At 30.4% G+C, this 27,924-nt stretch overlaps 1 protein-coding gene across 1 annotated transcript in view; it reads left to right on the forward strand.

The window, feature by feature from the left end:
* Nucleotides 1–4,239: 4,239 nt before the first annotated feature.
* Nucleotides 4,240–27,924, forward strand: part of LOC140663402 (uncharacterized) — an 86,714-nt gene continuing 63,029 nt past the window's right edge. The window contains exon 1 of the mRNA XM_072887522.1: nt 4,240–5,392. The gene's annotated coding sequence lies outside the window, so the exon portion shown is untranslated. The remainder of the gene's footprint in view (nt 5,393–27,924) is intronic.

Raw genomic sequence — 27,924 nt, forward strand, 5'->3', positions numbered from 1 at the left:
TTATTTCTTTGAACCAATTAACAAATTATGTATTAGCTTAGACACATATTAACTCTGTCACTAATAATAATATATATAAGTTGATATTTATTGTGTTTGATATGACTCGAATAATAATTATTTTCTTAAGATTTTAGATTTTTCTTAAATTATATATATAAGAATTTTCATATAATTTGCGATTTAAAAACATTTTAAGAAAACTTTTTCATGATAATTTGTTCAATAATAATAATAATAATAATAATAATTCGAATAAATGTAAATTTTTCTATAAGAAATTAAATTCTTGAAAATAGGACTAATTAGATACAAACATTTAAATATTTTTACATTAATAAAGAATTAATGAAATATTTTAGATGCGTTTTTAAAATATAAACTCTACAAATGAAACGTTAAATAAAATGGCAGAAATAGTAACTAGACTGATGCCTATAATGTTGTTTTCTTACTTACTAAAAATGTAAGTAAAATGATATCATAAGACTAAATAACTGGTTATTAGTGATTATGTAATTACAAGTAACTGGAAATAATAGGCACATATCCAAGTTTGAGAATAGAAAGTTAAGTACACAATCAAAAAATTGCACAATTTTTTCTCGCATGTGTGTCCATTGCCAAGTTCACACACACAAACGAAATAAATCTTTTATACTATTAACATATTATAACAGATTTATTATAATAATATGTATTGTAATAGATTTATATATACATAGTATCCTTGTTTTATATCTATTTACATGGCACTTTCTTTAATTATTTGAAAAATTACTTGAAAATGCAAACACATAAATGGAATTTTATTTTGAACTTTTCCAATAAATTCTGTTAATGTCACCATGTATTTTGTAATATTCAATATTTCTCATTTGCATTTAAGAATTTATTTTTTCAATAATAATTATAATTCATAAAAAATTATATACAATTCAAGTAACTAACTAATTGTGCGAAAATTTGAATAATTATGGATTTAAATAAAATTAATTCAGAGTGACAGAGCATTAACTATACAAATAAAATAATAAAAAATTATTCTTTTCAAACAAGACTCACCAATCGCTGGACGCCGATGATAATCCACTTATTTAGTTCAATTAATTCAAGGTTGGTAATCCAAATTCAAGTAATCCCACTGGTTGAACGATGCACTTATTATTCGCGAAATTCAATACCCATATATTTTCGGGAAGAAATTCGATTTTTACCTCTGTTGTTCTTCCCCTTTCTTTATTAAAAAATTGAATAAAACATTCGTGATTTTTCGAAACTATTGCATTATGAAACAAGCTATGTGAAAGATATATGAAAGAAGATTTGAGAATACATTGAAATTAAGTCCAATGCGTTTCTATAATTTCTTCGGGAATTGCAAGCGATTTTGAATCACACTACTATCACTGTCATCACTTATTATTATTTCTGAAAGTGGATGTTATTTTTGACATTCCCGATTATGTTTCTCATTCATATACACAAAGATGATGAAGTAGTTAAAATTACGGTATACTGTACAAACACGAACGCAAAAATACTTTAATGCTTGTAAAAATACTTCATTTCACTGTCGCTTCACACGAGCTCAAATATATTTCGATACTGCACTTTTAAATATCGATGTCGCGAGCGAGAGTGAAAATACATAGTCTTAACCGCCGCCGTTTCAAACATTTCATGTCATACTTGTAACATTACAATTCTCATGCCAAATACTTTTCAACGAAGCTCGCGTACTTACAGCGGACAAAAGATCACGACGAATTTATTAAAGAGTTTCATTTTCACAGAAAATTTTAATAATTTTATACTATATTTCGCGATATTTTCGAACCATTTCGATCGCTTTTCACAAAACGATAATCCATTGCGTGGTGACACCTTTTTTGAAGCACTCATCTTGACATTTTTTTACTAACTCAGGTAGAACATGAAACTCAACATGAAAATGATTAAAAAATGAGTTAAGATGACAAAAAGAATCATAAATTTTTAAGTTCAATAATCGCAAATATAATTTTAAAAAGATTATGTTGGTTAAATATAATTAAAATATACATGAAAAATTAAATAAACAAGTAATTGCGTAATATATATATAAAAAAATGATATTATAATATCAAAAATAAGTCATCAAAACATTGCCAAAAGTATATCAAATGAGATCATTATGATTTTTCTAAAATGACTTTTAGGTGACGTCATAAATTATAGAGACGCATCGGATTTAATTTCAATGTATTCCCAAATCTTCTTTCACATATATTTCAAAAACTTGTCTCATAATGCAATAGTTTCGAAAAATCACTATCTAATTTTTTAATAAAAAAAAAGAAAGAACAACAGAGATAAAAATCGAATTTTTTTCCGAAAATATATGGGTTGTGTCGATTGAATCAACGATCATCGCGAATGCTCGATCTTTCACGAAATTCACGCAGAGCCAAGATATTCGAGGTTTTACATCTTTTCCTACATTATATCGTTATGATACGACATTAAGAAAGCCGAAGATTGTGAATACTTTATCGAAAAGCGGCGGGCGATCTCGCACGGAAAATCGCGTCAAAATTCATCCTTCGAGTCAAAATAATAACGGTCAATTGAAATTGTTTAATGTCTATTGGTATCATTGACATTGCTAACTTACATTTTATACGCGTATCGGGGACATATTTGGTGCGCACGTACCTTTTTAAATATTCGCATGTATGACTGTTGATTATTGCAAAAAACAATAATACCTACTTTGTTTTTCAGTGTAAAATAAAATTATTATATTTGTTTCTCGCATAAAATTTACAGACGGATTACGTGCGTCTTATATATATTCGAAGACGCGTGTAAATTTAAGTATTGAGGAATTTTTTTATAAGTTTATATATACGAGAGGACGAAATAAGAATATAAAATATGAAATAGTCAAGCGTTGACAATTTTTTTAAATCTCTTTTAAAATGAGAGATATTTATATTTAGAAACGTTTGTAGATTGAAATAATGAATTGTGGAATATCAATCATCGTGATAGACGTAAAATTAGAACTACAAATGATATAAAAACTTTAAAAAAATTAAAAGAAATTTATGCTAAAATAAAATGAATAAATAAGCTATAGGGAAGGAAGAGAGGGAAGAGAGAGAAAGAGGAGACTCTGATTCCAGATGACTTCAACCTCATAAATACAATGTTTGCGTAAAATAATAATAATGAGTTAACATGAACGTGATTAATGAGTATGTTTTTCGAAACTCTCAGAAGGCAATACAAATTATAATTATGCAAATTATTAATAGTACAATTGTGTGTTCCTTGTAAAATGTTAATTAACAAAAAGCACGTATAAACTACGTGTTCAAATATTCTCTAACAAGTAATTTTGAATTGGCGTTAGCATTTATTTTTTAATCACTCGCGCAAGAATACTTTTAAAAAATGTAATATATTCTTTCAATTCTCTTAAAAAATTGAAAAAGATAAATCAATTTATCGAGAAATTTTTATATTATATATCTTCGCGTTGCATAATTTATCATATTTAATTATTCTCACAATTATTCTCGCAAAAACATGCTATAACAAATCTCTGTTATATATTTTAATCTTTATAATGAGCTAAGTGGAATACTTTTAAGCTTCAGAATTGAAGTTTTTAGCATATTTGCTTTTATGCAAAATAGATGAATAATTAAAAGCATTATTTTTAATTTAATAATTATTTTGCTCATTGATTATGTTCTTAAATACAGTAAGTAATAAAAACAACTAAATTATTCACAATTAAAAAATCGAGGAGTGTTAAATCTTAAAAAGAATTAATTTGTTTGAAATATTCTCTTCATACATCCCTAACTTTATCATAGACTTACAATCAGATAAACTGCGCGTTCTTATCGGAGATAAGAACTTAATAAGATTATAGCATTAATAAGAGAAGACAATAAACAAGAAGGGTTACTGTCTCTCTATTGTTTTCTTATTAATGCTGACTTTTTACTAACTTCGATGAAAGAGAATCTATCTCTAATTCATTCTTATCATATATCATCAGTCAAAAGTTAAGACTTTCGCGAATATACACATGTATATGCAAAGAAATGCGCTCGGACGAGTGTGTCTTCGACGAGCTGAACATCGTGAAATGAAGCGCGCGCGGGACGAGGCGTGCGAGGCGCATGCGCGCGCTACATATAGTTCTCGCAGCGCCGAGCGACACCTTCAGTGTTCTCTTTGCCGCGGGCGCGGGTGCATCGTCGGATACATGTGACGTATAAACAGACCGACCATCCGCCCGCCTTCGTGCCCGCTCGGTCTGGCTCGTCCGAGCGCTTCGGGCGGCCGCCCCCGCCTTCTTCGCGCTCGCTCTCCGTCCATTTATCGTCCCGCGAACGATAAATAGAGCGGGGCCGTCAGTTTATACTCTCCACTGTGCGATTAATCGACGGTGCCACGGGGGGTCGGTCTCCGGCCGCGAGTGCGTCGAAATCGAACGAGAGCGACGTCACGTTTCGGCTCGCTTCATTCGGGGGATACACGAGAATATGAACGCACACACGAACGGCTGGTAACGGCAGTGATGACGCGCGGCCGATGTCCTGCGAATCCAGGATTCCGCGTTCGATTCCCAGGACCGTTCGGCGTCTGACGTCAAGTATGTATGTCGTGTAAATAGCTTGAATCCAAGCCGGACGACTTGGCGCGTGGCTTTGTTTCGATAGTCGTGAAGTTCGCGGTGCGAATCGACACGACGCCGCGCGAACGCACGCGTCATTGTTAAAATGGACCTGCCGGGTGCGATATTACGTCGCGACGCCGCTGACAGGTAGTCGTTATCGAAGCAACGTCCTGTATTGCGTCGCGACGCCATACGTATATTTTGTTATATATTATCGGTAACATGTCGATCATAATATTACGTTTTGACGTCGCGCGAATATTCGTCTCGTCACTGAAATAATTTCAGATATTGTTCATGGATTTTGTATCGTTATTGCTGGAACGTCGTGCTAGAATATTTGCCATTAAAAGAAATTATTCTCGATCATATGGATTACGTCACGACACCGTGCAAATACTCTGTGGTGTCATAAAAAAATTGTGAATTGGAGTAAATCGCGAGAGACGCGATTCTTGTCGACCGAATATATATCGTGTAAAATCGTGTGTCGCTCGAGATTCGTAAGATCGCATCGAGCTAATCAGAAACAATTGCACCGAAATCGTAATCTCAAACATCTCCCATCGGTCATCGCGAGTGCCTCAAGTGCGTGAGAAAGTGCAGCTGCAGCAGGGTGCAGCGGAGGAAGAGAGGTTAGCCGAGGCCGACACCCACCGAGCGTAGTCGATCAGCTGTTCCGCGGCGCCGACATCATCGTCGTTTCGGCAGGTACGCGTCAGTTTTCACTTTCCTTCTTATCACTCTCGCCGAAAATAAATGCAATATATGTAGCGCCTGATTTCGAAAAGCAATATCTTTAAACATTATTGAGATGCGGATATTGATTTTATCCAAAAAGATATCAGTAGAAGCCAGGTATTTTAACATTCGCTTTATTTTCAATGTTTGGTTGATATAAACAATATTGTGATAAAAAAAATAATAGGAAGTAACGTGAAGTATAATATAATTGAAGAATCGAAGAAATAATAAAGCGGTGCATAAATCAGATTTTGTTAATGAAAACTGAATAAATATTGGAATATTTTTACTTTTACTCCGATATAGAGTTATTAAAAATTATTCAATTTGTGCGATCTCTTGACCTTTTTCATAAAGATTTTTTTAAAAACATCTAATTATCCCTATGTAAGCACAAATGGATTTGTCACATATTTTATACAGAATTCTTTAATTATACAGTGAATATCCATAATTAGATATTTGCATGATATTCGATAATAGATGCAGCTACTGAAGTTCGTTTAATAAAGAATAATGAAGAATCTAAAGATATAAAGTCACATGTACATGTCAAATATATTTTTAATAGCTATTGAAATATAAATTGAGGAAAAAACGCCAAGTAAAAATTTCCATTAAATATGCTGAGTAAAAACAATCATCATAGAATATCAACGTCAATCATTATTATCCGTTACTATAAATATAAAAAAATCAGGATAAAACACTGGTATTCCTAGATACATTTTGCTCGAGCAAGTCGATGCTCTGCTCTACTTTTTCGGTGCAGCCCGGACTCAGGGCTGCCTTAACTACCGAGCTTTAATGAGGGCCCCTAATAATCTTTTCTTGTAATTTATATTTCTTATTATTGTTTTTTTATTTCAAAAATATACAAGATATATAGGATTTTGATTATGAAAAAACGGATATTTATGTTTTTCTATAAATTATCAAGAAAAATATTCTTACATTAAAAGATCACGTGTAATTAATTTGTAGCTAAGTATATCATACATATGATCTTAAAACGATTCTGTCTAATTTCGAGGGCAAAATTCTACTGCAATTTCAGGAATTTTATTGACTTGACTATTGCGTCATATTGCCTTAGACGATCATACGAATATGGATTTTCTACTTTTATCTCATCAAATTTTAAAATGGCCCTTATCGAAAATGAAAGTTATATATTGCATTACATTGCGTTGACGTCAAAGTGAATAGTTCTTTGATTGTAAATAATTCTTTTAATTATACTTAAAACATAAAAACATTAAACACTGCTTTTTCTTTTATTTATTTTATTATTAATCTGGCTACAAATAACGAACTGCAAATACATAAGTATATCAAATAAGGAGAGAATGTGAGGATATGAAGTACTATATAAAACATTATGTGAATACATATATAAATCAAATTAACGTAATTGCTAAAGAATGAGCATAAGCCCTTTAAATGTCAAGAACACATTGTATTACTAATATTTCCTTCTTCTGTTTACTAATTGCGTCGCGTGTCGCGTAAAAACCTTTGAAACGGTTACTTTGTCCACGATGTTTGGAATGCGAGGGGGACGCACAGGTGGTCATTCTTTTTATACATTGTTGAAAGCGACTGAAAAGACGCAACACCGCAAGGTCAAAACACACATGTGTACGGAACACTCATAATTTCTGCTATAATATTTGCATTACGCACACAGTAAGCACTGATTTTGCAGAAAATGTATTCGTCAAACTTTCGAATAAATTATTTTTTCCAAAATTTCTTTATAATCTATTAAATTTATACATTTTTGTTCAATTTATAAGTATTTATTAAAATTAAATTGTAAAAAAGTACCAAGAAAGTAAATTTCTAATATTTGTTCCCTATATACTGTAATAATTTTTGTGTAAATTACTTTTTATTGGACTAAAATTTTTATCGGTCCGATTTTATTATCACATCAAACGTTGACGAAAAAAAAATCTCCATTTTTGCATCTTCAATAATATCATTGGTAGTGAATTCATTATATTCTATAGGCGAAGTAACGACAGATTACAACTGACGAGAACAGCTGACGTTTTTACCGTGATTTTTCATTATTACGAGAACAGTTGACAAATTATGTCCGCACAGTCGACGAGTTACGCCTGTCATGTGTGTACGATTTTTTCTCGACGAGTTATGTAACGTGATTATTTTTTTAACTCGACACACGAGGGCTCAAGAACCGGAAGTGAGCCGTTAAAAGTGTACCTTTGTAATGCTGCTCGAATATTAAGTACGATTGTAGCGCGGTGTCCCAAGTTAAAGGAACGTTTGAAGAAAGAGAGAGTTGTGGTTCTTTCTTGCGGAATAAAAATACTTTACGTTATATCGGTGTTTAAACATTTCTCATAAAATATTATTCTCGGTACACATCGCTCTTTTATCTCGATAATAATAACCTAGAAACGGAATAAATTTGTGACGAATCGTGAATAATGTCTGCATTTTCAGGGGACTAATTAAACGGTAAATTGCGTGTAACGTGCAGTCGCAGCTGGCAGACTCGGCGTAATGCGACACTACGGTCTATTCGAACGAAATCTCATACGCAATATTACGTAAGTCGAGTTCGAGAAATGAATACGCATATAATGGGTCTATATGCGCGAGAGAGCGAACCAAAGAAAATTTACGACACCGCAGTAAAGAATACAGTCGCGTCATTTTTTCTCGTCACACGCACAGTCGTTGCATTTGGCGTGCAGGTCATACGCGCGTTGTTTGTAACGTGTACTACATCCATTATGCAAGACGTTTCAGTTTTGTTCGAGTAAACTTTTAGATGTTTCGAAGAATTTTCTATTCATTCCTTTATGACAGAAACATAATGGAAATATAGTACATCGCGTATCGCGATTATATTGTTCGTTTTATGCGACGATTCCAAGACTTTCTCTGAAAGGTTTTATTACGCAAGCACTCGACTTACGACAGTAAATTGAAGGTCTTTAATGGACCGTGTTGAAGAGCTGCGTATCTTGAATTACACTTCTGTTTGCATTGCGTTATCGAATTTATTTCGCATATTCAAGTCAGCAAGAAGTCGTTACATAAAACGGGATTTCCTGATATCGTGCCTCCATGATCCATGATAAGGAGGAAATAATAATCCCCTTCCTTCATAATGTTTTTCTCTCTCTTTTTTTTTTTTTTTACAATCGGCTTTGCCTAGAAACGCGCATTTGAATTCCAGGGCAATTAGCAAATGTTTCTAAAAGGCTTCATAAATCGTCTGACATACATAGATATTATGCAACAAGTAAATATTAAATATATAAATAAAAAAATGTGTAACTTTGATATTAATTTAAGTAGATTATTTGATTAATTTCAATCAATATTCTTTCTTAATTTAGATATGAGTTCGGCAAGATCAATTTACGTGATGATTTCATATGATTAAAGAAGTCATTAATGAGTGTTTGTCTTTGATTATATCTTTTGTCAAAGATATTTTTTTCTCGAGAATAATTTATTATTTTATTAAATTTAAAAATTTTTATTTTATTATATTTTATATTTTTTATATCGACAGTGTTTATAATTGTTTGAATGATAAAGTTAATTTTTTTATCTTGAGTTTTATACATACATATTATTCAGAAAGATGAAGAAAGTAGAGGAAATTGATCGAAAGAATTATTTCTGCAGAGATTTGAGAATAATTACAGGAAAAAATGCAAAATATACGCACAGTAACGCAAAAGAAACTATCGTAACTGTTTTTCGCATTTGACATGCGTGTGCCACGTATGCTACGAGAGATAAGGCAATCAAGCATGTAACGAGTCGCACATGTCGCGTGCTCATCACGCGAACATTATGGGGCTACTACCGCAACTGTACCGCGTTTGCGAGTAGGGGAACGCGGAACAAAGCTCTCGTTGCTTCGAATATACTATTCAAGCCAGGAGCGATAGAGTCAAAAAGGAATTTGGCGTGAGGCCATAATCTGTGTGTCGCAGCTTTCCAGCTTTCCGACGTCCGACTATCTCGATGATTAAACTTAAAATTAAATTCCCGTTGAAACTAACTCCGATGCTAATTGGAAAATAAGAACTTAATATCTAATTATACTCATTAAACGTAACTTGTGTGATCTTCTTAAATTGTTTATAGAAAGTTATTAATACTTTAACTTCGAGACAATCACATTTCTTATATAAATTATAATGTTTACTGCAGTAAAAAGATGTTATTATACAAGAAGATATAATGTTATAATTAGTTTGTTGAAATTGATGGTTATTAAATAATTATGTAAATTCTATTAACTTTGCAATTAAATACAAAATAAGAGAGAAAAAAAATCATATGTTTAAAAAACTTTATATATAATCTAAAATATAATTATCTTTAAATCTATTCCAAATAAAAATTTTTTATTAAATACTTATATTTTTTATTAATAAATAATCAATAATATTATTTATTTCCTGTTTGTAAAATCACACAATTTAAAAATTTGTTTTAACTGCTTCATCAACATATAAAATTATTCCATATCATAAAGTGTTAAATAACTTATAATATATAGTTTTCAAAAAATTTATCCAAAAAAAATCAAACACACAGAAAGGCAGTTATCTTATCAGGACCATCGAGATATTCTTGGATTATCAGGACCTGACACTCTCCGTAGTTGCCCTTTCATGCATCATCATAAACGGGACTCTCGGTTTCTTTATACGACTTGGAACACAAACAACAATGGCGATTGAATTGAATTAATGTTTTTTAGTGCCACTTATTGTATTATTGGCAATCACTTCTGCACTATCACGCTGCTGCTTTGCGATTCTAATTGTTTTGATTGTAGCTTGAGCGGAAAATAATAACAATAATACCTAACAACGTTTAAAGCGCAATTACTGCATATTTGACTTATAATTTGAACGAATGTAATTGTTAACTAATTTTTTGTAATGGAATTTTCAAAGTTATCAAAATAATCTGGAATAATTATGAAATGCTAAAAATGTATTTAAATCTAACATAAATCTAATCTTATTATATTAAGGAGAATTTAATCTGATTTATATTTTATTTATTTAGAATTTATATCTAAGGCACTTTATATATTTGTCTCTTTAATTTGAAGTAACGAAGTAGTGTTTTGTGTGTTTCGCGAACAAATGACTTGATACGAGCGACCTTAATCGTGTTCAGAGCATGAATCATTCCTCATTGCCCCTGCTTATTTTGCGAGCGAGCAGATGGTGACAGACGCATCGTGCCACACGGCGTAGATCAATCATTGCCGATCACGTCGCGATCGCGAGAATAGGTATAATAGGGTGATGCACGTCCAATTTCTACGCGTTCTCTACGTTCCCGACGGATTCTCCCCTCGATTCCGCGGTAGCGACCCCCGGCATTCCCGGCACAATTCGACCCTCTCGGGGACAACCTTGGATACGTTCGTGAAAACGTCAATGCCAAATAGTTAGACCTTTTTCTTTTTCCCGGTAGCGACGGTTACAACTGATAATTTTGTGCGACAAAAGCTTTGAGAATAATACGTTTCCAAGTTTTGTACAATTTTTAATGGCATTGATTAAATAAATCATTAAATAGTTTAATAATCTTGGAAAAGTTATTTTTTTATTCAAATCGAATAATTTAATAATAATTTAACTGAATAATGGAATAATAATTATTTATTAGTCAAAATTTCCGTTACTTCTAAGTAACAGTTGGTGCATCGCTAACTATTCTTTTTTTAATATACTCTATTTAATATAATACTATTAAATTATATTTTTTAATAAATTGTTAAATATTCCTTCTTTTGTTTATTCTGTGACAATTTTATTTGTTATAAAATATTTACCTATATTTAGCTTGAATTATAATTACTATTAAATTATAATTAAATATAATTTTTATAATTATAATTAATTAAATTATAATTAATTAAATTTCTAATTAAACATAAATTATTCTATGGAATATTTTAATTGATGAAATTATATTTTTTGAAGTGAATGTTTACGACTCTTTAGAACACACAGAGAGGTGCAGGCAGACCCTTATGGTGTCTATATCTAGAAAGCCATTACTATATCATCGACGCCGCGACGTCTGGCAATCATTCTTTGCTCTATCTCCCCTTTTCTCTTTCTCTTTCTCTTTTGCTCATACGCTGTTTATCGTGCTTCTGTCGATATCTCGCCAATATCCGGCTAATTTAGCCAGCAAGCATACGAGAAAAAATTTTTCCTGATACGAGGTAATAGAGAATTGAAATTAAATCATGAGTCATCAAGTCGAATATATTTTTCTAAATTGTAAGTGTACGGTTAGGTTACGTATCATCTGCTCTATCGACGTGGAATGTGAATCCGAGAAGAAGCTGCATTAACATTAATAAACGGAAACTAGCCTCTCAAAGATCAGAGTTCTCAATTAAAAATTAATTAACTACGCCCCGGCAATTTTACGTTTAGTCGTTACTCGTGGAATTAAAACAAGCGATTAAGAGTGTCGAAGGTTAAGTCCCGCGGCTAAAATGTTAACCGGTTATCCAAGCGAAACCTCATAATACAGAACTTTGAAAAATATTCTTAACATCTGACATTTTCTCTCTCGCGTTTGTATTCGTAGCCATTGACATTTCTCGAAAGCGAAGAATATTTCTCTGTCGAGCTATTTCGCTTCGAAAGAATTATTTTAGCAGGCTCACTACTATCGACTTGCTTGACCCTCTCACGATCTACACATATTTGTTTAATTCGAAAAAAATTGAATAATTTAATAATAATTTAATTGAATAATGGAATAATAATTATTAGTCAAAATTTCCGTTACTTCTAAATAACAGATAGCGAAATATTCATACACACATAATAAATTAATAGAAAAAGTATTGAATTTATTATAAAGTAAATATAAAGAGTTTATTACAGCAACAATAATAGACATAAATGTATTATAAAATTAATTATCTTGTTACAAAATGTAAATCATTATGAAAAATACACTGATAGGTCAAATGAAAAACCTCTGTACTATTACTTTATATTGTATTTGTGTCGCATTGCACTTATATGACTGAATGCGACACGGAATCTATCTTGAAATTAATACAAGCTTCTTAATTCTTTTTTAACATATCCACCTAAATTATCGATTTTTCGATCAATTACTTTCATTTTCTGTTGAAGACAAAAAGCAGAGAATTTGAGAAGTTACTTGATAAATTGAGTGTAATAGTAGCGGACAAGATGTTTCTTTTTGCGAACAGAGCAGTCATTTAAAAATTTTATGGAAGAATAACAAAATTTTGGTGCAGGACGTACAATTTTACGTGTATAGGAAGAAGAAGAAAAAAGGGAAGAGAAAAAGAGAGAGAGAGAGAGAGAGAGAGAGAGAGAGAGAGAGAGAGAGAGCAGATTTAATGGCGCATTTTTACGCTAAGATGCTGCGGCATCACGTTTATTTTACTGGATTTAAATAGTGGCTTCTAAATGGCTTTGCGCAAACATTTTTGTGCTCTCAGCGTGGCTACAATCAATATTTACCTCAGCCAACAAAAATCCCACAATTTTACGCGATAGTTCTGCACGCCTGCCGACTATAAAATAATTCACTCGCGGCACGCGTGGCATCCAAGTTACACGGTTATAAAATTATGACGTAAAGCTTATAAAGAAACCCAGAGATCCTTATAACTTGTACAAAAGTCGCTTGGAATCGTGTTCCTAAATTATCACTGGTTCGTCGCGCATTTAATATTAAACGCGATTAAACTTTCTTCTTAATGTTTTAAGAACCTAGTATAAATAAATAATTAATATCGAACGCAATAAATAATCGAGTTATTTGCCTAGTAAAAGTCGTGCAATAAAAGACTGTACGCTTAAAATTTTTCTGCAATTTCTCCTTTTTAACCATCTAATGTCGGATAAAAAAATTATATCGTTGAAATGCTCTCAGACGTGAGTGCCTTATAATTTCCGGAAAAAAATTAGTTCTTCTGAAAACGCGGTTTAGAGTTATCAAGAGACTTTACTGTCGACTAGCAGTGTGGTCGTCAATTATTCGGGTCACCCGGTATATGGGTCGACCCGGTTGTAGTTCGGTGAGCTTCCAGGATATCTTCCACGACGTCCTGAGGAATCATGGTTGGAATGCTTTTCCCTGCAGACGCGCTTTTACGTCATTACTTTAAGATTACTATTTTAACCCTTTGAGTCACAGCAGGTCACCCAGAGATCCACTTTTTTTTTCGTAGTTTTTTATTGTTTTAACTATTTTTTTATCAACAAATACCGGATTTTTTGTTTCTACAGAGTCTCTAGAACATCAATAAGTGTAAAAAAAATATGAACAGTCATTAATTGTTAATTGCAAAAATACCATATATAAACAAACGGTCAAAATTAGTATTTTTTTACGAAAAAATGCATTTTCTACTAATCTATTATGACAATAAATACGGCAATTTTTTTATAATCTTAGTATACTCTAAAGTATCTTTCAGAATTTTTTTAGAATTTCCCACTGTGTTGTTTTTGTTAAATCCTCCTTTTTTGATAAAAAATATAAAAAACAATATTTTCTGTTCTAAATTGAAAGTAACAGTTCTATTCTTTTTTAAATTTTTTCTTTGAAGGTTTTTTTAGATCGCAGAATCTGAATCTAAAGGAAAAAAATTTAATTTCCAAAATTTAATATAGGGATCCAATATAGCGGAAGTAAAATTTCGTCTGCCATATTGGGTCCGCCTTCTTGAATTTTGAAAATCTGACTGATCTGATTCGTAATCGACGACTCCAAAAACCCTTATATACCAAATTTTATAAAATACTGACAATTAGAAAAATTCGTGACTCAAAGGGTTAATGGAATAAATTTTCAACTTTCGAGCTTTTCTTCATTATTGATATAAAAATTACATCAACAGTTTGAGATAATTGTATTTTACGCATTAAAAGAAGATAATTAGTAATATTAATTTATGTAACTATGAAGTCTGAATTTACTTTGATTGAAAAATGGATCGATTGAATGGATATCGATTAAAAATAAAAAGCTTATATGTATGTTTACAGAAAGCTCAAAGTTTCATATTTTTATTACAGAGAGTGATAAGGTCAAGATAGTTAGGTATCTCGGCTAGAAATAACTTACAGACTTGTAAGTATATGGGACTTTGTTCCACCCACCTTTGGAATAATATTGGCTTTACTAGTTTATCATATAAATTATTATAAATTATTATATGATATCGTTTGCAAATTTTTTATTTTTTTGGTCTTATATTAATAATCAAGATTTTTTTACAAGTAATAAATCGATCGTTTTAATCCTCTATAAAGAGTTACTTGTGAAAAACTAGGCTTAACATTATGAGAAATAGTATTTGAAACCCTTGTTGAAACCATTTCTACATAAAGAGTAACTTTCAGTAGATGACAATGTGAAGTTACATCACAAGTCATAGTCAGGATTATTATTGCTTTTTTCTTGTCAACAATGGCGAACGGATAAAGAAGGATGCGATTCCCATGAGGATGTAGAGTGCTTTTTCGTTATTGACGAGGTAAGAGCACAGAAGGGATGTTTCCATACATTTTAATCTTTCGATAGAGCAAACTTCTTCGAACCGTTGATATGACATTAAAAAATAGAAAAAGATGGCTCTTTAAACAAGATTCTTAAAATGATCTTAAGTCCGAGAAAAGACCCGGAATTGCATAAGGGGAGCGACCACGGTTCTCCCTCGATTTTAACCTATAGACGGCCTTGAAGTTGCATCGCTGCGCAGACGCGATATCGATTTCTCGTACTATGCGCGGGTGGGCGAAAGAGAGCCGACTGGCCCATCATCCCGCATCTACGACCATTTCCCATGGTGTCCTGTCACTACATTGCGTGCAGGGAATGTGCAAAGCGCAGGATATATAACAATCGAGGATACTGTCCGAATGACTTATGTCAGACTTTGAACGATAATGATATCGAACACTCGTCTAGTCGTTGAAATAGAACAATCAGATGGAACATATTAGTCTCATACAGCACAGAAAGATTGTATACACACATTGCAACAATCTTTCACCGCAATATTGAAAATTCACTGCGAAATGTTGCTGAATCATTGCTGTGGGATTGCAGCAACGTTAAAATGTCTGCCTTTAGGAAAATTGCAACGAAATATTATAGCAATATTGCAATGTTATGAATTTGTAATAATGTATTGTTACTGCAATCGAATAATGTTGCATATAAGAATATTTTTATTCCTGATAAATATCAGGAGCATATGGACACATAAAATACAAAAAGTTAAACTTAAACAAATGTTTATAATAATTCTTTATCTAAAAAATATTATATTATAAATTTACATATAATTATATAACTTAATATACACACACACGTATGTATATATATAAATGCTGCAATATAATTGCAATGATCTGTGTTGTATGGGGTATTTATAGAACATTTATAAAACAGTTAGATTTTTATTATAAATATGAAACAAATCGAAATAATATTACATTTTTTTACCGTGCGAGACAGAAAGATACAGATCAAAATTTATTTTTTTTTCTGGATAATCTTATTGACAAAAATAGATAATTAAAAATAAATAGTTTAGAATAAATCTTTTAAAAAATAAATTTTTTTTATAAAATAAAATAAAATAAAAATACGTTTAAATTTATTAATATAACCTTATTGAAGAGAACAAATTTCAAAACAATCTAAATAAAATCTATTTTATAATTGGTTGAAAATTAAAACTTTTTTCGTCCCTGAAGGGTTTCTTGTTAAGCTTTTCCCTTCAAAGGGATCTTGACTTATTGTTAGATGTTCGTTTAGTTGAGCTTTGTTGACGTTTAATTTGTTCGTTGTTGTATGGTTAGCAATCTGATAATTCAATTATTTCTCACGTCCCTGAAGAAAAATACCGACAAATGTGCATGTCACGTGCATGTAGTGTCAGAGAAGACTTACAAGAGACACTTGACGTGTACGCTAAAGTGATACAAGCGAAAAAATGTCACGGTTATTGGATATAATGTAGGACATACAGACAGTCCTTCTCTCGTGTAGCGGAGATAGAAAGCACGGGGTAGAGAAAAACATTATTGCGATCGTTACTCATAATTGAAAAGGCGAGAACAAAGCATACAACAACGAGTTGAAACACCGTGAAAGTATAACATTATTTTTTATGAAATTTTTACCCACATATAATGTAAAAGTACAAGATGATTTTCTGATGCTTCTGATGATCTCACTGGTGAAGCTTTTTTTATTTCATATAAAATAATATATTTTGCAAAAAAATGTTATCTAGTTCATATGATATAAATATAAAAATATAAAAATAAAAATCGAAGCAATTATGGAGCTAACGATTAAATTTATATTGTGATCTTATTCTTTTTTTATATTTAATTCTACATTAATTTTACATTTTTAATTATAATATTATTATCTTGTGAGCTTGTTTTTATATAATTAATTCTACATTGCTTTTTATGAAAATTTACAATATACGAAAAATAATCTAAATTTTATGGCATTTAAAAACTAATTTTCGATGATATATAATTTGGTTTTCGAATAATGTAATGAATACTATTTTCCAACGATTCTCTCGTTTTTTTTTCGTCTGCGTAAGTACATGATTGCGTAACTGCGTTTGCGACAGGTGCGGGTGATTCGGATTTATGTTTCCTTCCTGAGCTAATATCCGGACGACTTTGTTCGATGATAGGTACACGTACGTGCCGCACCTGATTGCCGTAGGGTTGGGCAATAGGGTTTTGAGAAACGGTGTGACAATGAAATTCGATCTGATAGTCTCGATCGGCAGCTTCACGGACGAATGAGCCCGCGACAATATCGAAAGGCCTGGCGACGACAGGACGGAAGGGCCGAGGGGTCCGGGACATACGAGTGTTTCGTTAACTGCTTGAAATTCAACGCGACCTGCCCATCCTGCGAGTCGTGCAAAGAGTCTCTGATCTTCCTTTTTTTATTATCTTTGGCTTTTGATTGATTTTAAGTCATTACAAAAACTTTGTAAAAGATGTTAGACAGTTTTTTTTAATATATACATATAAATTTAAATATTTATAAAAAAAATTTATAAATTATTGCATATATTTATATTTTGTGGCTTGAATCAAATAAATTCAATTTTTTAGATTTTTTTCGCAAATATTATATATATTTAAAACCATTAAAAATTTAATAAAATTTATAAATATATTGCATATATATTTATATTTTATAACTTGAATCAAATAAATACAATTTTTTTTAGATTTTTTCGCAAATATACATTATATATATATAAACTATTAAAAAAACAAAAATTTATGAGAAGAATATTATAAAAATTGAGAAGAATATGAGAAGAATATTATAAAAAAAGAATTATAAAAATTTTTTTATTTTAAATTAATTATTTATGTATCAATAGTAGAACATATTACTTAAAATATGTAAGGAGCAGCACAAATAAATATAGAATTATCACATTTTTAAAAATGAAAATAGGTTAGCAAGATTAATGATGGATTAAATAATACAAATTGTGTATCTTGTGTGTGAGAAGAGAATAACATCTTGAAAAATATGTTTTCAAAGATTTTACAAAACATTCTCTGCCTGTAGAGCATAATAACGTCTTGATTTTATTCTCATAGAATTTTTCTTGATTTCTTCTTAAAGGTCATATTCGTCAAAACTCATATTCTACACCCTTCTCTGGTTCTATTCTAACTTACTCTCATGTTTTACTCTCGTTGCATTTTTTGTTTTCATTTCTATCTCTATTTTCGATAAACACCGGGAATTCGAAGTAAAGTTTACACGCCCGCGACGTTTATCACGCGATATTTCTATCAAACATCAGTTTTCGGATCGTAAAAAAGACACGTGCTTAACTGTCAGCGCACGATTCATACATTCGCACGAAGAAGATGCTTGATGAAAATATCACGTAATGAGTGTCAAGTACAAAAGCAATGCAACGAGGAATTTGAGGAGGCATAGTTTTGCGAGATGTAGCCGAATAAGACAAAAACCAAAAGGAAAATTCGTGTAAATTATCAGTTTGTCAGCGGGAAAATTATGACGGAGAAAAAGCGTTTAAAATATGATTTGTGGAATTTATTTACGCAAATTTGCACATTTTTAAATTATTTAAATTATACAAAATATAATTATATAAAAAAGAAATGTAAAAGCATAAGGTATCAGATTTATCAGATTTTGGGATTAATTAAATTTTTTTTTGATTCTGTGTATGTGTGAAATTGGTATATTATTTCATGAAAATTTATAATTAGTTAAAAGTTTCTGACTCTATTTTCAATAGTTCAATAATTGATATTTTACATAAGTTTTAGCTGTTAAACTAAAGAAAATGTTACAGGATAAAGAGACACCAAATATAAATTTGTAAACACAAGATACATAATTTGTATTATTTAATCTATCAGTTAGCTATATAAATAGCTAACTTTGTCTCATGAGATTTTCCTTTACATTTTTTCGTTAGATTTTGAAAGATTTATAGTTTTACATAAGTTATAGCAAGAGTACAATCTAAAAACGAAAAACGTTGATTAAAATGAAATAGTCACCAGTATAAATGCGCACATATATGTATAAGTATGCAAGTATCATGATTTTTTACTTAAAAAATAATAAAAAATAATTTAAAAAATAGAACATTTTTTATAGTTTATATAAAATTATAAATTTTTAAAAATTTAAATAAAAAAATATTTAAAGAAAATATTGCAGTTAGTTTCACATATACGAATTTTGATAAACATTTTTTTAAATTTTAAATTGAAATTTAGCCATTCAACTATATGTAAACGTTATAAAGATAATTGATTATAATTATACACATTTTTGTTATAAATTACATTAAAGAAAAGTGATTAATAAAAAATAGCTGAGAATTCTATACAAATTCTACAAACGACGTAACATAAATGAGTTCATCCATCATTCACTGGCATGTTCTAATTCTGGCAACTGACCTAACTCACTGACGGTGTTATATATATGTACATACGTGCAACTTGATATACTTATTTCACGAGAGAATTTGAGATTTTTTTAACATTATATGTATATCGATATCTCGAAATATGAAAGAGTCGCACTTTAAAAGACCTTTAGCATTTCACTAATACACGATGCAATCAATTTTTATTAATTTTCAGCGGAATTGCAAATTAAAAATTATCTGACACATTGGAATAATTGTTTGCAATGTATTGCTGGTTTTTTAATTAGTACCAATAAAAAAAGTGCATTTTCCATTTCTTCAACATATTAGCATTAGGAAGTTTTATTAATATGTTATTAATTTATAACTGTTATTAATCTTTATGATATTAATGTATTAAAAAATTTATATTATAATCGCATTAAAAAATTCTTGAATCGGATTTTAGAATGGAAACACACTCAATAGGTTTTCTTATTCATTATGACTTGCTCTCTGGTAATCTCCAGGAAGTATTCATGCAACGTCATTCTAAATTTTATGAAATGTGAAACTTTATCTTCAGCTTTTTCCAAGTGGTTTATTTACATGATCGACATTCTCTTTGCTTTTATTTATAGATTATTTGATCAAGTGAAATTGGTTTTACAGATTTCTATACATATATTAATTGGATTTTCGGGGTTTGAACAAAATGTTGATATACAGAATATTCCGTATCAACAGATTTTATTTACGGATTTTTTTTTAATTTTTACATCTTATTATTTATTTTATTTTAAAATAAAAATTATACAGCTAATATTTTTATAGGTCAACTTGTATTGAAATCTGTTTTTCTTTTAATCAATCATTTCATTATGTTTGTTACGTGAATAAGCATGTTTTATTTACAAATATGAGAAATGATTGCAAATATCGAATCGCGCTAAGTGAAATAAAAAAGTGTACGAATATGGATTTTTTATTATGTATATACAAGTGTTCCAGGTTTTTTCTGTGTCAACATGTTTCTACTCATGTAGAAATAAGAAAAAAATATTATATAAATAAATTTATAATTATATAATATTTTATAACAAAAATAAAATAAAATAATAATGGATTTGTTCTTATTATTAATACGATACTGTATTCATCATATGAGCAGTAAACACAAATCAATTATATAAAAATAGAAAGATTTAATATTGTATTTACGGAGATGAAAGAAAATCGATACGAATTCATCTGGTGATAAATTCAATTTTGTAACAATGTCAGTCTTGTATTGAAAATAACAGTGGACATTTTGAAATGAAACAATAATAAACGCAAATCGTGTAAATAAATTAGATAAATAGGTCGTCGACCTATTCCCACACCGTATTCAATACCATATTAATAATAAAAACAAGTTTGTTATAATTTTTTTTATTTTATTTTTTGTTATAACTTTTTAATAAAGCATTTGTAAGCCACATTTTTTTTTCTTATTTCTCGCAAAACATACTGCCACAGTTTGACAGAAAAAAACCTGAAGCACTATATATAATAATCTCATTTATTTTCGCATTAATATTATTCAATACTTTTTTTTTATCATTGGAATGATTTTTAGCTGTTTATTTGATAAGAAATTTTCATCTCGGAAGTATATTAATCAATTTTACTGCCTGCTGCCAAACAGTATAGGTAGAACACTATAATATATATGTATATGTACATAGTAACGTGTGGTTTCGCGAATATAAATTAAATGCCGTGAAATGTAAAGCGATCCCGAATGAAGCGAGGATATACGGAATAAATGACCGGCCGACCTTTGTAAAGTTGTATCAGTATAAAGATAATAGCAATGTGTTCGCGCACGAAACTGGCAATTAAAGGAATATTTTGTTTTGCAGTATCGATCTCTGTTTTCGTTCCTCGCCTATTTATATCCGCGAATCCATGAAAATACAGTCTTTTTTGCATCCAGTAAAAATATGATATTTTTGCACATATGATATAAAGAAAATATAACGTTTATATATATAAAATGTATTTAAATTTATAAATACAACTTATTTGCCTCTTTAAATTAGTCTCTTCGTTGATATTTATTAAAAATTAACCGCGGAAATATTTTAATAGAAAAATGATATTTGATATATTATGGAGAAATAATTAGACCCATAAAACTCATTACATGAAAACATCATGCTAAATCCAGGATGCCTCCGTGTGTTTAGGAAGATCTTAGTACGCTGACCCAGTGCGATCGCTAGATCGAAATAACTCTCTGGCTAGCTTCCTAGAATCACCGAAATTCTACTCACTCAGCCACGCGCCTGCACTGTCTCCATTAGCATAGCTAGATCATAAGAAAACCGGAAACGGCTCGCGAGTTTTACGAGTCTCACCGATCATTTCGTGGATCGCCAATAAAAAGAGATAGGGGAACGTGGGGTAGAACGGCCAACGTAAGCATTAAGCAAATTTCCAACGTATTAAAAAACAATAAATCGATCTTTTTTTTACTAAAAATATTCTTTGGAATATCCACTATAAGAAAAAACACAAGTTTATTATAAAATAATAGTTTAAATAGACGAGATTATTGATTTAGTAAAAGCCTAGATTTTCGTGATATGCTTTTCATGCGGGGTATAATGGATTACCTCTAACACTTGTTTATTTCATTAACATTGATGTCTAAAACTTCTTAAACTTAAAAGTTGTATATTATAATATGATATATAAAACATAAGAATACAGATTTGTATTTTTAAATGATAACTATAAATTAATAAATAAAAACAATTCTCTTGTTATAATAAATATTTTTCTCTTTAAAACATGGAAAAATATCCTTTAATGTAATAATTTTTGGTATTAATTTTGAAAGACAGCATCTATGTATACTCTCTTTCTTTCTCTAGTATAAAAATAAAAAGTACAACATTTCGTGGGCTAATATTTCATTAAGCCTCAAAACATATTTATTTACTTTTGATCATATAAAAAATTATAATTAATCAATATTTACATAGACACAGTATGAAATTAATAAGAAAAGATCATTTTAAAACACAAATGTATTTACGGTAATAAAAAATTGAATTCTATCATTGTTTACTTTATGTAAATATATCGAAGAATTACAATTTAGTCGCGGAGAGCACAGCAAGTGCATTAAATAATTTATAGCAACTTTCCACCAAAAATATTGCGACCACTGATAACAACACGCAGAAAGAGACACCTAATAGCAATAATTGCAACATATTTCATGACATGGTAGCATCTCTGTAAAAAGATATCGACTCTGCACCATTGTACCCCGCGGTGCCGTTCTACCCCACGTTCCCCTACATGCAAAACCAAAAAAATGTTGTTCAAAGTAAATTTATTATATATAAATTCATCAAACAGGCCTTTAAATTTCAAATATTTATTAAAAAGTCTTTAATAATTTATAGAATAAATTATTATAATTTTTAAATTCAGCTAATATTATGTGCATCAAATGTTTTAATTGGAAGAATAATTGGATTAATTGGAAAAATTTGAGGAGAAAAGTCGTAATAATATTGTGAACACAGCAAATTGGAAAATGGTACATTGTGTCGTTTCATCTTGGCAAACAACAAGGAGTTAAAGTATCTCTGCTCGCTAGTGAAAGGCGCGTCTTCTTCGCGGAAGATCGTGCGTTCTCGTTCCGTAACGTTTACAGCTAACGATAATTTTATTGGATTATCGCATCGTTGCACTTAACCCGTCCAATTCCGCCAATTGACTCGACACACCCACGCTTTTCCCGCCCGGGGCTCACGGGTAGACTGTTTATGTCGTCGCGATGCTATGTTGGATGCACACACTGCACGTAACATCGCATCAACGTATTATCAAATATTCTTATTCTGCGGGTATCAAACGAAGAAAATATACAGAATGTAGGTACATAATTGAATGTCGCCGTCGCCGACGCGATGGTCTGAACTAAAAATCTACAGAAAATTTGATAGTAATGTATAGTATGTATTTTCTCTCTTCCCCGAATTTTAATCCCTAAAAAATTTACAAACTGACGTATAGAAAACTTGTGAGAAAACACGTCCTATTTTAAGTAATGTTTTGGCTTTTTTTTAATCTAATAAAAATTTTAAATCTAATAAAAAACTTTATTTTTTGTAATTTTTAAAATAATATACATAGAAAATTTGTGCTTTTCTGTTAAAAATTTTGTTAGTTAAAATTTTTATGTTAAAATTTAACACATTTACTTGTTAATTTAACATATTGTTGTTCTGTTAATTCAAGTCATCTGTTAAATTATTTAAGTAACTGAAAAAGAATGTAAAAGTGACACCATGTGCGCGTATTTTTAATTTTACATTATAAATATGTTTCGAATTATTAGTGACAGAATTTATCTGTCAAAATTTACAGAAAAAAAATGTTGAGTTTATTCTATAATATAAGAGTTACATAAACATTATAATAATGTTAAAGTAATATATTATAAAATGTTACTTTAACATTATTTTCTCGTTAAATTTTCACACAAAAATTATGTCAAATTATAAAATTTACATTTATTTTTATGTTAAAATGTAACATAATATTGTATTATTGTTACTATTTAATATATGTTTAATATGTTAAATTAACAGAAAAATTTCTGTGGACCATTTGGGACATACGATTTGTGTTAAATTTAACACAAATTTTTCAACTGTGTAGTATTACATTAAGAATTAAGGCATCAATTATTATTGATATTATTAATTTGGTCGTTGCGTAATAATGAAGAGAAAAATTAAAATTTTATTTTTTTTTTAAAGGAAGCTATTTTGACTTATGCTCTTTGTATTGCTGGGTAAAAGACATTTTAATCATTTTAAGTAACATTTTGTCTTTTTTCAATCTAATAAAAATTTTAATCTAATAAAAAACAATATTTTTTTTGTAATTTTTAAAATAATATAGTGTTACATTATAAGACATCAATTATTGGTATTATTAGTTTAATTGTTCTTTAATAATATCCTGAAGAGGAGAATTTGAATTTTCTTTGTTTTTCTTGGAAAGTAGACTTTTTTGACTTATGCTTTTTGTATCGAGGATTATATGAGGGTGTACATGTACCCAGCGGCACTAAACGGAAGCGGTCGGCCGTGGGAAAAAGAGGGTCCCGCGGCAGATTGAAGGTCAGCGATGACAACAACGTCGTCGCGTGCAAGATCAGTGTATTGGGTTATACTTTCTGTTACATATACATAACTATACATATATACATAAGAATACAACTATAAATGTACAGTGTTGCTGAAAATTTCGACAAGTATAAATTATATGTTCTAAAATAAAAATAAAAATATTGCACGCGCAGTTCATGTAATTGAGAAATATTTAAATATATAAAATATTGCATGCGCAGTTCATGTAATTGAGAAATATTTAAATATATAAAATTAAGTAAATAAATAAATTAATTAAATTAAATAAATATATAAAATATGTAAAATATATTAAATACATAAAATTAAACAAATATAGAAAATTAAAATGTATAATATGTAGAAAGTAGATTTCATCGAAGAATCCATCTAGAAAGAATATATTAGAGGAGACAACTTGTATTCTTTTTATTTTAATTCGTTCCCTTTTGCGAGATTCACAGGTTAATCCTATGTGAAATAATAATTGACAGATATTTTAACAGAGCAAAGTCAACAATGGCCAAGTCTCTAAAAATACAAAGGAAGTTTTTGTTGGGACTATAGAATGGCATGCAAAACGCGCGTGACAGATTCGCCTCTTTTGATGACGATGCATATATATCGATCAACATCGTTGACAATTGGCCAAATAGTCGGTCGTCATAAGTTGGCCGAATCCCCAGAGACAATCGACCTGATCTCGTTACGGCTTCTATCGCAGCGAACGTGATCTCTGAATGGACCTCTTAGAAGATGTTATCGTGAAAGTCACAATTTTAGCGACAGCATTTGTCGCGAGAGGCTAAAATTAAGATTTAAAATACTTTTATCGCGATTACATTTTAGTTATTCTTATACAGATTTAATCTAATTGGCTAACCGTTATCGATAATTTAAGTTAGATGCAACAGTCAACAAGTGTTGGCCAGCATTGCTATTGGCTAATAAATGGACTCGGCCTGAGGCGAAATTCTTTCTTGGCTAACTTTGTTGGAAGCCAACGCAAACGGGTCAGAGACAATTAACAATGTTAAGATGTGCTTACAACCTGAATAAATCGTTTATGACTCGTCAGTCTTAATCGTGTAAATCTTAACATGTTTGTTTTATAATAATGTGTACCATTAAATAATTATGTTCTCAAAGACATGTATTTGCAGAAAAAATTTAAATTACCCTATAAAATTCTACTTATACAGATTTTTTTTTCTCTGCAAGATATCCTTTGCCATCCGTTATTTTCTTCGGAATACCAGAATCTTTCGCCAATTTGGAACCGATGATCGTGCAAGGTGGATGACCGCGTAATAGTCAGTCGGAGAAATTTCAATGCCACGGCATCGTACACGGAACTTAACCGGTACGTCGGTCGGACTCGCAAATCGCTAACCTCCTCAGTGGCACTGTCATCATCGTTACGGTGATCATAGTAAACGCGGCATCACGCGAGTACGAGTGACTTTTATTCCGGTAAACAAGTGGATGGAGGACAAGAATCTCGTTGTTAAAGCAGTCAATAAATCCGCAAAACTTTTTGACAATGCGTTTTTTTTTTATAAAAAGAATTATTATTTTTACTTTCTTTTTATTAAAAAAATTATTGTTGTAAATTGCAAAAAAATTAAATTAAAAATAAAACTTCCATGTGGTGTAAATAAACAATATAATTTTTAATAAATTTAAATACATTAAAATTTTAATTTTAATAATGCATGCCTTAATAAAATTTTAATCTGAAACTCACCAGAGATATTTAATATCGGAAGTCAAGATTTGTCAGAGAGGAAACTCAATCATAAATAATTGAAAGAGATGAAATTGATTTGGAGTTCTTCTTTCGAAGATATTTCGCTCAAAAAAAGACGAATCTACCTTCGATAAATAAAACTTTGTATATAATACGACTACTTATATTACATACACAAATATAAATCAAGAGTGACTAAATATATAGAGCTTTTGATCAGCAACGTGATAATTAGTAGAGATAGCGAGCTCTTAACTCGTCAGTGTCCAATAAATTTAAAACAAAGAAGGAGAATTTCGTGAATCCTTGCCATTCATCTTTCTCTCGTCGCTTTGATCATCGCGAAATGACTTTATCTCGTTTGGCGCGAGCTAGGAGCTCACTGATCTCACACGCGAGTGGCAGCGATGCAGTCGCACGCGTATCAACTGCACTCTCGGTTCGCAGAGATACAAACGATTTAAGCCAGACGAAACGCACTCGTGCTGTGTTTGCCGATAAAACGTTCAGCTACGGTCGCTGACCCGGGTTTATTAATCCTTTGACGTGACTTTGGGGGGTCCAACTCCTCAGAGTTCCCCTCTCTCGTTATTTAATTTCCTTATCGCGAGTTTAATTTCATAGAGCGTGAGCGTTGAGATTTTTTAATTTTAAAAATTGAATTAAAGTGATTCTAAAATAAAAATTATTTTGCTTAATTATTTTATTACAATTCTTTAACATTTAATCCCTTATGATGCAAAGCTACTTCAAAGTAGTTGTGGGCGATTTTTTAGAAAGAATCGATTTTTTGAATCGATCTTGAATCGAAGTAGCTGAGATCGATTTACTAAAAAAATCGGACCAAAAGAATCGATTTCCTAAAAATCGACCTAAAAAATCAAAACTACATAACAAAAAAGTCATAATTTTGTAAGATGGATTATATTTGCATAACTATAGTAAATTATGTTTTACTTTAAAATAATTTGATTTATAAAATTATTTGACATTAGTTTCGGAGACACTCAAAAATATTTAAAAAAAGAATAAAAATATTTTAAAACATTTTTTTAAAAATATATTTATTCATTTTTCCATTCGTGCATGTGACTAACACTGTGTAAAAAGCGCCACTTCTGACACCACTAAACGTATGTACGTATAACGAATATCAAGTATCAATAGATCGAAATTCGATTTTCTACAAAAAGAATCGAACAGAAAAGAATCGATTTTTTGAGGAGAAAGATCGGTTTTCTGAAAATCGAATCAAAATCGCCCATCACTACTTCAAAGGTATTTGAAGAATATAAGTCGTCGTTTAAAATATCCGTCAGTATATTTGAAATACTTTTTAAAAATTATAAAAAGCGATGGAAAAATTAAATTAAAAATTAAATTAAAAAAAATTAAAAATTAAAAACTTACATTTTACAACTTTGTGTATTTCCGATCCTACCTAGATTAATTTTTCATGCTATTAATAAGATACGTTTCAAAACCGGACTTTGTTAGCGAGAAAATCGTGACATTATAATCTAGTCTAGTCTAGTCTAGTCGA

The sequence above is a fragment of the Anoplolepis gracilipes genome, chromosome 3, assembly GCF_047496725.1.
Source record: "Anoplolepis gracilipes chromosome 3, ASM4749672v1, whole genome shotgun sequence".
NCBI lineage: Eukaryota > Metazoa > Arthropoda > Insecta > Hymenoptera > Formicidae > Anoplolepis > Anoplolepis gracilipes.